Source organism: Psammomys obesus, unplaced genomic scaffold (genome assembly GCF_907164565.1).
Source record: "Psammomys obesus unplaced genomic scaffold, mPsaObe1.curated_primary_1811, whole genome shotgun sequence".
In the NCBI taxonomy this organism is placed as follows: Eukaryota; Metazoa; Chordata; class Mammalia; order Rodentia; family Muridae; genus Psammomys; species Psammomys obesus.
Window position 1 is genome coordinate 8,024,645 of NW_026596256.1, and position 13,484 is coordinate 8,038,128.

The window sequence follows — 13,484 nt, forward strand, 5'->3', positions numbered from 1 at the left end:
TCTTCTTCTTCTTCTTCTTCTTCTTCTTCTTCTTCTTCTTCTTCTTCTTCCTCCTCCTCCTCCTCCTCCTCCTCCTCCTCCTCCTCCTCCTCCTCCTCCTCCTCCTCCTCCTCTTCTTCTTCTTCTTCTTCTTCTTCTTCTTCTTCTTCTTCTTCTTCTTCAGATGTCAGGGGTCTACTAGAAGTACAGAGTACTCCAAGACCTACTAAAACTCAGAAGAACTGGGGTTGTCTCTCCTGTTTGTTATCAGTGCTAGGAAAGTAATTTTTCCAAGTTACAGAAATAATGAGAACAGAAAAAATAAAAACTCTGACAGCTCTAGGCTAGTTTCCCCCTGGTTTTTGGTATGTTTACTTTTATTACTAAAACAAAAGGTAAACATTTAAATTACTAATTATTTTCTACTTCACTTAGTTAGGCTGTTCTCCCGTTTTGCTATATGGGCTCTTCTGCGGCTGTTAGAGATGATTTCTGACACAGACAAATTTTAGGGAACAAAATTTGACTGGGAATTCTTTTTAAAAGGAGGGTGGGAAGGGGGAAGAGATGGATGGGGTAGAAGAAGTCCAGATCACAATTTTTACCATATTTTATCATAACGTTATTTTACATGAGTATCTCACAGTATTGCTCATCTAAACAATATTCTAGTATACATTGTATACATTTAAGGGGAAATTCTAAAATGTGTTTATCTTTGTTGTTTCTATTGCTGCTGTATTTTGAGCTACTGAGGATCGAACCTTCAGCCTTTGCACATACTAGGCAAAGACTATACCAATGAACTCCATCTCCAGAATTATTTTAAAGTTTATTTTTTCAATAAGGCACCGTTGATACTTTTTATCTTTTGTTCTTAAAGGTAAAAATAAAAAAATTGCATCAAGGAACATGACCCTCTAGAATTCTGAGTTTTATTGGAAACCAAATTATTTTTTTTAACGTATTTCCTAAGGACAAAAGTGTTTTGCCAGCCCTAGTACAAGTGAGATGAGCATCTCCCTTAGTGTTCTGAGGATTAATAAGTGGACATTTCAGTTGCCAAGCTTTAAAGCATAATAAAGAAAAACAAAATGGGGGCCAGCAGGTTTCAGAATTGAACAAGGGTGAGAGGGACAATATTATAAGCTTGTATTTCTTTTACACTTGATATTCTCCCATAAGAGAGAGAAAGGAAATATGCACGAATGTGGAGGGCAGTGTTTTTAATAAAAACCTTGGCTGCCATTCTGTAGGAACTGATGCTAGTAATTTTATCTCTTCAGGGGCTTTCAAAGTAAAAGAAAGAAATTAATTGACAGGACTTTGTAAGATATTTGGGAAATGCACTGCTTTGCCCTTTGTATAATTCCGCTATGAAAAAAAAAAAAATATTTCACCCAGATCTAGTTCTGTTTTGTATTATATTTAAGGATTTAAAAAAAAGAAAGAAAGAAAGAAGGAAGGAAGAAAAAGGGAGAGGAAAAGAGGGAAGGAAAGAAGGAAGGGTACTGTCAGACCCCACAATCTACCACCTCATTTACAATTGTTGTGTTCTCTTATTTGTAAGATAATAGCATTTTGTTGTTGTTGTTTTCTAGTGAAAATTTGATTAACAACACAAACTTTGGCTATCGTATTGTACATACGTTTCTGACATGCTATAAAAACAAGTCAGCCTGAAGCCCCGCTGTCAGGGGTCTGCCGCTTGTGCCGGCGGGGAAGGAATTCCGTGAGAGATCGTGTTTTACCCTTCTGCCCTCAGCAGTTCAGCTGTGCTTCATTCCAGTGTGCATTTTTTGCTCCGTGTGACAGGATAACATTGAGCCTGGCCCCTCAGAGGGCATGCTGGAGAGACCCAGCAGTAACCGCGCTTGTGCCACACTCTCTGCAAGACTCGCTGCCTGCCGAGGCGCTGCGGGAGAAACTGACGCAGGGTGTGTCCTAACATGTTCTCTTTGCTCCCGAAAGCAGGATGTAGGCCAGGCACTCCGCAAGGGTCTTTGAGTTTTGCAAGATTTCTCTGCCCCCGGCTGGTGGGAGGAGCCAGAGCTTGTAGCTTGTCTTGAAGCTCATATGAAACCTATTTGTGTGGATTTGGGTTTTTTTGTTTTGTTTTGTTTTTATGTTCTCTTTTTTCTTCCCAATCAGACATGGAGCAGAGACTGAATCTGAGTCAAAAGCAATTTGCAAGCATCCTGGAACTAGAACTCGTTACGGTATGAGACTGCAAATGAACCAAAATAAGCACAAACTCTTTGTGAACCAGATCGCTGCAGTGCACCAGCCTTTCTCAGAAATCCACACCGCACTCAAAGGATGTGCTCCCGGCTGGAATCCGCGTGCACCACGTTCAGCTGCTCTTAAACCTGCAAAGTGTTATCTGCTCGACCGTGCACTAACTACTGTCCAGAACTATATTTGGTCCAGATGGCGCCTCTGCCACTTCCTCACTCCTATCCTAGTATGAACGTAGACGATTTTGCAACGAGGCAGCTAGAAAACCAGTGTCTCAACTGGATTGGAAAGACCTACTGTTGTGGAAAGTACGTGAACTATCTCCCCTGGCACCGTGAGCATCTGAAATACCCAAACTCTTCCCCACAATGCGCACCAGACTGTATTCCTAAGAGCACCATCATCCCAGGCCTGTCCAGGGCCATGCCCGATTTTCAGTGATCTCACTCTCATCTTTCACCAAAAGCAAATTACAAATGAACACGACTGTTACAAGAATAAGTGCTAGCATGTTTCAGAAAACTATCATAGGGCCAGTTAGATGGTCTGTTGGATAAAAGGCCTTATGGAACAAGCCTGGCTACCTGAGTTGAATCCCTGACACCATGGTGGAAGGAGAGACTGAGTCCCCAAAAGTTGCTCTCTGACCTCCACATACGGCACAAGCGTGCCTACACACACACACACACACACACACACACACACACACCATTTTCATATCATCATCATCGTAAATACATTTATAAGCACTGATACTTCACCTCTTACTCAGCACAGCCAATCAAACATCCAGGCAGGCCACCACTGTACGAATGCAGTTGTTATTCATGCACTGGAAATTAGTTTCTCAGTTTCTGAAAGGGTTTAATGACCCCACCCATTTTTTTTAAATTTTCTCAAAAAAAAAAAAATTAAACCTAGAGTAGAAAAAAAAAAACTCAGATACATTTCTAACCGATTGTTTTTAAGTAGAGAAATTATGCAATTTTCCTTTTACAAATCGTTATGGTTTTTTGCCATTTGAACTTTTACCTATCAGTTTTATTTACATGAGTAGGTTAGCATGAATTTTTATTGAATGAATGAATAAATACATGAATTCATGGGCGCTTGCAGGGACATAAGAACTGATTCCTGAGCATTTTTGTATGTACTAAGTGAGACCAGTGGCTTTCAGAGACCCTGTATTTCAAATCCTCCTGGTGACTCAGTCAAGTTGTGTGTCAGGTCAAGGCAGCACCAAAATTCTTACTGACTCGCTATGCTCAATTATTCTTGGCACACAAAGAGCTGCCACATGGCTAGACTTCACTGATCCATTCAAGTCACTCAACAGAAAGGAATATGTTCATTGCTTTTCTCGATATTAGATATTCTGCATTTTTGTAAATGGAGTGAGGCAGTTAGTTTCTTAAGATAAAAGCATATGAGAGTAAGGAAAATGGTAATTCTTTAGGGAAAAATCCATTTGCTTCATGCCCCTCGTTTTGTACCCTTCAGCCTGGGAAAGGTAGTTAGTACCATGACTGGTAGTTAGCTCTAGGGAAGCATCCAGGTAGACCTCGGTTGCCCCGAACTCCAGAGTCCACAGTGTCCATAAGCTGTGGATGGTGCTTCACACCTGACAAGTGGCCACTACGCTTCAGTTAATACGCATATTTTAAATTCCTGGAAGAGGGACTGAAGAGATGGCTCAGCGGGTAAGAATACTTCCCTGGCTTCCAGAGAAACCAAGCTAGATTTCCAGCACCCACACCAAATGCCTATAAATCACAACTGCCTATAAATCCTGGGGATGTGACAGCCTCTTCTGGTCCTCACAGGCACCTGAAAAAGCTGAAAAAAAAAGTATTTTGATTGCTTTTACCAAGAAGAAATGGCAAATGAGGCTATATCGATAACTCAGTCCTTAAGAGCACTTGCTGCTCTTCAAGAGGACCAGGGGCTGATTCCCAGCCCCCTCTTGGTGGGTCACAACAGTTTCAGGGAATCTAATGTCCTTTTCTGACCTCATTGGGCACCAGTCCTGCATGTGGTGTGCAGATACACATGCAGGCAAACCATGCAGTAACAGAAAATTAAAAAAAAAAAAATCTTTCAAAAAAGAAATGCCAAATATACGGAGATACACACAATTAACCTGATTTAAACTCTGCACATGTATACATTCACCAAAAATATCATATCACTCCAAGTATGTATACATTTTATCAGTTAAAAATAAATTGAATTTTTAAAAAAGTTTGAGTGTAGATTACAAGAGAGAAATGTTAAATCCAGCCTTTGCTTGAAGTAAGTTCTGCAAGTTAGCTATAATGTCTTGCCCTGTAGGCATATTAACTCCACCCAGAAGACCAGGTTGCTAAATAAAAAGGTCGGTGCCAAGTACAAGTTACCACCTCTTCCTTTGTTGGTCAGGGATATTTGGAGACTCTCAAAACGGTACAGGTTCTTGCCATTGCTCTTGGTTGCTCACCAAAGTTTAGTAGTGCTCTATGCCTGAAGTCACAACAATGGAGGAATCAAGTTGGTACTGGCTAGGAATCTTCCCCCTTGCTGGCTAAGTTTCATGGTAACAAAAGATGCTGTGAGGGTGGAGGAGAGTCATCAATAGTCAAGTGCAGCCATCAGCCCGGTGAGTTACAGTGACCTAGTAAGACATAGCTGGCGCCGCAGGGGAATGAACAGTGTAGGGAGAACTAACTCCAATCTGACTAGACATGGGAAGAAGCACACGCCTGGTACTGCAGCTCTGGTAAAGAGGCCACGCTGGGGACAACTCACTGCGTGTGGTAACAGACTGACCCCTGAAAGTATGGGCGCCTGCCTGTCGATTACTGCTGCTCTCAGACCTCTTCAAAGACGTCTTTTTGTACAATGCATGATGGGTAACCCAGAAACTCACAGCTGGTCCGAATGCAGAGACTAAGCGTCAGTGAAGTGCTCAGGCACAGATGGCATGTCTATGTAACACCTCCTTGCGCCAAGGCTTAGAAATCGCTTTGGAAAGATTGTAAGAGCCAGAGGTGAGGGAGGAGCAGCATGAAGCGGTGTCCTCTGGACTTGACAGTATTACTGTACACATGAACTCACCCGCAGCTATGACTGCCTGCACAATTCCTACACAAGGTCAAGTCAGGCAACATTCCAGCATGAAGGGGAAAGGTCAGGAGCCCCCACCCTTAGCTGAAGGCCTGTTGACAGTTTTTCTAGAGAAAAGGTCAGTCTTTTTTTAAAGGGTGTGGCCTCAAAACGGTCGACCATGTCCCAGTGGATGGCCCCACAGCCTTGAGTATACACACAGCATAAATTAGGCCCAATGGGTTTTTTTTAAGGAGGACAGAAATTTAGAAGGGGTTTAGAGTGGGTGGATCAGGGGAAAATAAGGGGAAGGAGTGGGGATGAACATAAACAAAATACATTGTGTGTATGTGAAAATCTCAGGGAGTTAATAAAAAAATCTTATGTGTTTTTTAAAGAATAATTTGCTTCCTATAAGAATGGATATATTCTAAAAATGACGTTTTTGATGTGTTGCTTCCTTTTCTTACGTGTAAAGATCAGCAATAAACCTGCAAATTCAGATATTTTCCACGTCACCTGTGTACTTGGCATAATCTTCAGCCACCCTGTCAAATGTTACTCTTCATTCAGCCAGGTCAAGTTTGATATTTGCCCCAAAACTGCTGTTTATTTTCCTGTGGCTGTTGCTATTTCCAAAACCATTCGATGCGCTATTGGGCCACCAGGAGTGCAGCCTTTCTGAGCATGGAAGTGTGGAACTCTCCCTACACTCCCCAGTGCAATGGTGCCAAGGGTCAGAAACAAGAGCTAGGAGTGCTCACAGACCCAGAACGAATGACAGCTTAGAGGGCGTGCCCTGCGACTGGGGTACTAAGAACAGATTTGGTAGTCAACAACAGTGAATTAAATCCTGGGCGCAAGGTGCCGCCCCAGTACCCTTGTGATGACTTGATGCTTCCGGGGAGAGGAGGGAGAGTTAGTTGGCTTTGTACAGACTCGTGAATCACATTCCAGAAAGTACATCAGAAGGGGAAATGTTTGTTTTCTAAATTAATAGCACCCTAAAATTCCACAAGGGTGCTTTGTTACTTCCTGGCCTTTCTACTGTGAAATGGCATTAATGGATGTTCATTTGTTCTACTCAAGTATGATCACATTCTCATTACCTCAGTCTGTCATCACTTAGAAATTTATATTTTGCCCTCAGTTCAAGGTGGTGGCAGCCATTGGCACCCGCTGGAGAGGCTTTGAAGATTCCGAGAGACCCACTGAGGCTTCAAGGGGAGACACAGCAGTGGCGGAGGAGTCTGCAGAGGGTGCGGTATCTCCAGAACAACTAAAACAAGGCAGGTCTTATGGGAAAATGCTTTTAAAAAGTGGTCCCATAATGCTGGGAAAAAAAGATGGCGGAGCCGAGTCGTGTGTGTGTGTGTGTGTGTGTGTGTGTGTGTGTGTGTGTGTGTGTGTTGGAGAGAAGCAAAACTAGAGGCACAACAGCGACAGGTATGAGCGCAATCACAGCTGTGGTAGCCAGTTCTTGCTGAGTGGGGACAGTCCTTAGCCCGGGAAGCATGGTAGTCCTCCTGGAGCTGGCAGGGCAGCGGGCCACAAGGGTAGGAGGTTTGCAGCAGCCTGGAGTTCTCAGATCCTGCTGCAAGCTCACCCTGACTCTGGGCTTCAGCAGTATTTGTGGTACTTCTGAAACCAGAAAACTTGAACGAGACTAATGATTGCTTGCAATAAGTATTTGCATTAAAAATTTTTGGGCAAAAAAGAAAAAATAGTACTAGGTGGCACACGGCAGTTTGCAACGCCACTTTGATGGATGAATATGCAATGGAGAAGTGGGAAAAGGGCAGAACAGAGAGGCCTAACTAGAGACACGGTGAGTAGGGTGGTGTGGTGTACCTGGAGCTCACACAGAACCAAAAGGTGCTTCCCAGCCCCACGAGCATACCGGCTCTGAACAACAAAAAGGTATCAGAGATGAAGAACAGTTCATTTTCTGGACCAAGCCTGCTGGAAAGACCTCAGTGGTCTGTGCTGCCACTGGAAACCATGTGGAAGTCCATGAGCCATGCTGCCACTGCCTGCTGTTATAGGCTAGTTGGAAGTCCCATGATTCATGCTGCTGCTTAAGGGAGGAAGCTTCTTCTGCAGTTCTATCGATGACTGCAGACTCAAGATTGACAATGAGAGACATTGACCGCATCTCCCCCCTCCCCTTCGACCCCCAAAAGAAACAGTTCAGAAAAGACGCCATTGAAGAGAGTCCTTAAAAACTGATAAAGATGTTGAAGAGCAGCTCTTCACAGTTGATGGCTTCTGGCAGGGGTGTAGGTGGGGAAGGAATCAGTTCCTTTATGGGGCTGGCCCCTGGGAGTTGGACCGTGCTCCAGTGAGTATATGGGCAACACGAATTGGACGTGGTATATTTTTTGGGGGGAGGGTAAAGAGGGCCAAAGGTGGGAAGGAGGACCTGGGAGGACTGAGAAGCCAGTGCTATTGGGGTACATTGGATGAAATTACCAAGTAATCAATAAATGTATTATGTTGGGAAAAAATGTATAGTTTGCATAAGTCATTGCCAAATAAAGGTTTAAGATGGAAATGATTTTTCCCACTGTCTGTTCAATTGTCAGTCAAGCATTCAGCCTCCCTGGAGGTTTAGCCACTGTAGATATAGGAAAGACACTGATAGAATGAAAATGATAGCCCTTTCTTCAGTCTGGACACCAACATATTGCATGATTACCTCATTGTTCTCCAAAGTATGGAAAGAAACTTGGCTCTCCATGCTTTCTTATTGTCATAAATTCAGAACAATTGGATTCATTTGGATTGATGAATCGGAAGATCTCAACTTCAGAGACAGCTACCCGAGGCCAACAAAACCATCCACTATATTACAAAGTTAAATGATCACTATTTTTGAAAGCAATTCTGATTTCTCTGCCAATAGAGGCATGCAAGAATGTCAGCACACAATTCTAGTGATACGGTGTGTAAAATGCAAGGTTTTTTACCTATGCTTGCCCTAGATCCCAAATAATGACACAGAGACCTTTATGTTTATTAGAAGCTCCAGGCACTATAGCTGGGCAGATATTGAGCTATGCTAACCTGACTATGCTGGCCTGGCATACTCTCAGCCATGTGGCCTGTTACCTAACATCTTAGTCTCCCTCTGGCTGCTGGTTCTTCATTCATGTTCTTACAGCAACTCCTCCTCTCTCTCTCTCTCTCTCTCTCTCTCTCTCTCTCTCTCTCTCTGGTGCCCACCTCCTAACTGGGATCAGAAGCCCACCTTAGCTCTCCTGCCCAGCTATAGGCTGTTCATCTCTTTATCAAGCAATCAGAAGGTGGTGGAGAACAATGTTTACACAACATTGGGACTGGATATGTTTTACTAAAATGACAATTCCAAAGTCAGATCTCCACCAACACACAAATAAGCATTTGAATGATACAAAGACAATCTTTACAGTGTGTACAAAGACATTATCCCAACAAAGATGTCAAATGACTGCAACAATCAAAACCTGGATACTTATGGACAAATTGAATGGCAAGAAGTAGCAGCTAATGCCACTAAAGTGGGTGTTGTTTTTAATCAACTCATCTCCCCTACCTCGCACTTATCCCCCTCCACTACATCCCCAAAGTAGAATCCATCAGTTTTAGGGACCTGGGAACGATGGCACACAGAAAATTTTCTAGGGAAATATCTGCAACATCATACTAACCGTCAGTGACTTATTCCTGCATGTCTCTCCATTCCTGATACCCACCCACTTCCTCTCCAGGCTGAGCCTGGAGTACCAAAGATGCTACTACTGGTCTAGCCTTACGTTCTGCCTGGGAATAGCAAGGAGGTATGCGTGAATTTCTCTAAGTCAGTTTTCCAGTTCAAGAAAAATAAATAAATAGATGAAGGAATCTAGCTAATGCCAAAGCACGGATGAGGCTTCATCTTGAAGAGAACAGAGCTCTCCTGATAAGCTCTGTTTTCCTGAGGCAACTGAAAATAAGATCATCTCAGCCTTCTAGTCAGAGGTCCTCCCACAGGAACAAGTTGAGAATGGGTGCAGACTAACTGCAAGTAAAGGTAAACACGATTCCCTACACACACACGAGTATACTAACAACAACAAAAAAGAAGTACGTGCTTTAGACATTTGCAAAAAATATTACATCCTATTCAAATGTCTTTTGTAAAAGACAGAATTAGAGAGCTGTAGAACCTTTGGCTTCTGGACTCACCGTGAGTATTTTGGAGCATATAATACATACGGTGCCTATCCTGAGTAAACTAAGCTGCAATTTCTATGCCTTCCTTGCTTCCACTCTTAAACTCAAGCATGGAACTAGCCCAGTATTTTAGAGTAACATTGATCACCTCGGTGAAAGAGAGTGTAATTGCAAGTGTATAGCAGAATGTACAGCAAGTACCTCTCTTGGCACACACACACACACACACACACACACACACACACACACACACACATTCACATGATAATTAGAGGTGGGGGAGGAAGAAAAACTGATTCTTGGAGATTTTGCCCAGAAAGCCTTTCTGTTGGCTTCTCTCTCTATTTAACTTGGACAAAGATCTATTTTTCTGAGACAGCTCACTCTCCAGTGACCAGATGTTTGTACTTTACAAAGGAGACCTCTATCAGAGAAGAAAATGACACAAGAACGTTGGTAGGTCCATTGCAAAGTTTCAAAGCTGTGCCCCTCCTCTGCCAGGCCAGAACTGAAATCCAGACCAGTAGGTTGCTGCTCACAACGCCCTCTGTTTAAAGCAAGAAACCAAGATTTTAAAGTAAGCGAAGCCCTCCAAGAATGTTATGTGTTTATCTATTCCAAGTCAGACTATGATTACCTTCTCATAGAGCATGTGAAAAGTCGTACAAAATTAAACTTGTCATCTTTGTGAGTGAGGGAGGGCTTAGAGTTCTAGCTTGCTTGTCGCTTCTGCAGCGGACCTGATTCCAATTCTCCAGCACCCACATAATTGCTCCCAGCCACCCAGGAGATCCAGTGTTCTCCTCTGATCGCCTTAGGAGCCAGGCACACACATGGTATGCATACATGCACACAGGACAAGTATTCATACGCATAAAATAAAATAACTTCTTCAAAGATTTGGTAATGAAATAAAATGTATCACCCTTGTAATTTACCTAAAAATTCATGCTAAAAGTTATAAGACTAGCAATGATAATTATTCTTTTGTAATATTCTCTTCAATATTACTGATTACTCCATATTTAAGCCAGGCATGGTAGCATATGCCTTAAATCTCAGCACTTGGGAGGCAGAGGCAGGAGGATCTCTGTGAATTGGAGGCCAGCCTAATCTATATAGCGAGAACTAGGACATCCAGAGCTACATGCTGAGATCATGTCTCAGAAAACAAACAAACAAGCCCCCCTCCACATATTTGCATGTTATGTAACATTACTATTTTACTACTTGAAAAATGCATGACCCTTTTCCTTGAAAGAGGCACACACACAACACTTATTCTATCCTGAGCTGTGTCACCTCTCTCTCACCTTTTTCCCCCCAGCACTCCACACAAACAGCTGGGATCTCCCCATGGCTCAACTTTCTCATCTGTGAAACAGAACTATGGGCACTAGTCTTCCTCCACTATTCAGTGAAGATTAATTAATTTTGATGTCTGCTAATGAAAGACTCTTTGAATCTGCAGAGCGTTATTATACAAACAAAACTGCATTTGTACACAGCTGGCCATGAGTCACGTGAGAAGGGACAGATTCCTGTACACTGTACCCCTGTCAAGACCAGGAAGTGCATCTCTTTTCTGATGGTACAGAGTCTTTAACTGTGTCTAATAAGACACAGTGTCTAATGAACTGTGTCTATATTGTTTTATATTAGAATATAATAGTATATACATAATTCTAAACTTTTAAGTTGACAAATTGTAATAGGAATAGGTATGTTTCATAACATGCTTGTTTAGTATAGAATATTTAAATATTATGTCAATGTAATTATAAGCATGGAGTTATTTCATATCTTTAAACTATCTTTGAAATCCATGAATATTTTAGACTCACAACACATTTTAATTTGGACTAGTCAAGACTGAGTGCCCACCAGCTTCTAGAGCTAGTGGCTCCCATACTGGAAAGGGGTGAAAGTGTCATCCATTGAACCATATGTCTTTAGTTGCTCATGGATGAACAGTTTTGTAGCGTTGCCTTCATCCTGTTCACTCTCCGCACGGTAGGGCTTCGGAGATAATGATTTGATTGAAAACTCGAGTGACAACACATGCTGAAGAGGTTGTGGAGAAAAGGGAACCCTTCTCCACTACTGGTGGGAATGTAAACTTGTACAACCACTCTGGAAATCAATCTGGCGCTTTCTCAGACAACTAGGAATAGCGCTTCCTCAAGATCCAGCCATACCACTCCTAGGCATATACTCAAAAGAGGCTCAAGTACACAAAAAGGACATTTGCTCAACCATGTTTGTAGCAGCTTTATTTGTAATAGCCAGAAGCTGGAAACAGCCCAGATGCCCCTCAACTGAGGAATGGATGCAGAAACTGTGGTACATCTATACAATGGAGTATTACTCAGCAATGAAAAATAAGGAAATCATGAAAATTGCAGGTAAATGGTGGGACCTGGAAAGGATCATCCTGAGTGAGTTGTCCCAGAAGCAAAAAGACACACATGGTATGTACTCACTCATATAAACATACAACATAGAATAAACCCACTAAAATCTGTACATCTAAACAAACTAAGCAAAAGAGAGGACCCTAACTAAAATGTTCAATCCCCATCCTGAAAGGCAAAGAGGATGGACATCAGAAGAAGAAGAAAATAGGAAACAACCTAGGAACCTGCCACAGAGGGCCTCTGAAAACCAGAAGAAGAAAACAGGAAACAACCTTGGAACCTGCCACAGAGGGCCTCTGAAAGCCTCTGCCGTGCAGACTGTCAAAGCAGATGCTGAGCCTGATGGCCAACTGACAGGCAGAGTGAATGGAATTTTATGTAAGAAGTGGGAAATAGTAAGAGCTGGAGAGGACAGGAACTCCACAAGGAGAGCAACAGAACAAGAAAATTTGAACACAGGGAACTTCCCAGAGACTCATACTCCAACCAAGGACTATCCATGGAGATAACCTAGAACCCTGACAATGCGGCCACTTTCTGATGAGAACTGATAGACTAAGATCAGAAAGAAGGAGAGGAGGACCTCCCCTATCAGTGGACTTGGGGAGGGGCATGCAGAAAGGGGGGGGGAGGGTGGGACCAGGAGGGGAGGAGGGAGAGGCTTATGGGGGGATACAAAATGAATAAAGTGTAATTAATAAAAGTTAAATAAAAAATTAAAAAAAAGAAGAAGAAAGAAAGAAAAGTCCTTGCTTCCAGCAATTCTCAGGAGACTAGCCAGGCAGAAATCAGAAAACACTCCAGAGTTGGGGAAATCCCTCACTTCTTCTCTTGTTCCCTCGAAGGGAGGTCTTTGGGCATCAACAGCAAGCGCCTTCTGTATTTGTTACCGTGACCCCCAGAACACACTTGACGTTTCACAGGAAATATGTAGAAACACTATGGAGCTAGCATTAATCACACTTCATCACTCTAAACTTCCACTTCAGAACATTCTGTCAACCTCAGTGAAGTAAACCAAATTATGCTGTTTGGCCTATTTCATTTCATTTGAGGAAAGAAAGGTTGGAGTAACTGCCATTGCTGAATCTGCTTGTTGGATGTTTCCTGATTGGTTAGGCTTATATGTATACAGTGTTTTCCCTTTTAGGGGGAGGGAATTGTGTGTGTGTGTGTGTGTGTGTGTGTGTGTGTGTGTGTGTGTGTGTGTTTACTAACACTACCTCAAAAGTATGAGGGACACGTATCATTGATTTCAACCTTCACTTCATTTGCTTTAGACAAATCCTAGCTCTGAACTTAAGCCACACTGTAACCTTCCTTTACTTAATGGCTGCATAGCACCCAATACTGCACAGGGGTACATATTATATAGGGCCACGTTTTCTATTTCACTCTTTCCACTAATCTTTGAAAGCCTCTGTCCTTCCTTGTTCATTTTAAAATTTCATGCTAAAGCCAGCCTGTTCCAACCAGCCTCAAGCAGGAATGTGTCTTAGGATTGCCCAGTATTCTGTTCTGAGTTCATGTTGTATGGCTTTCCCCATATGAACTGTTACATTACCTCTAGTCTTT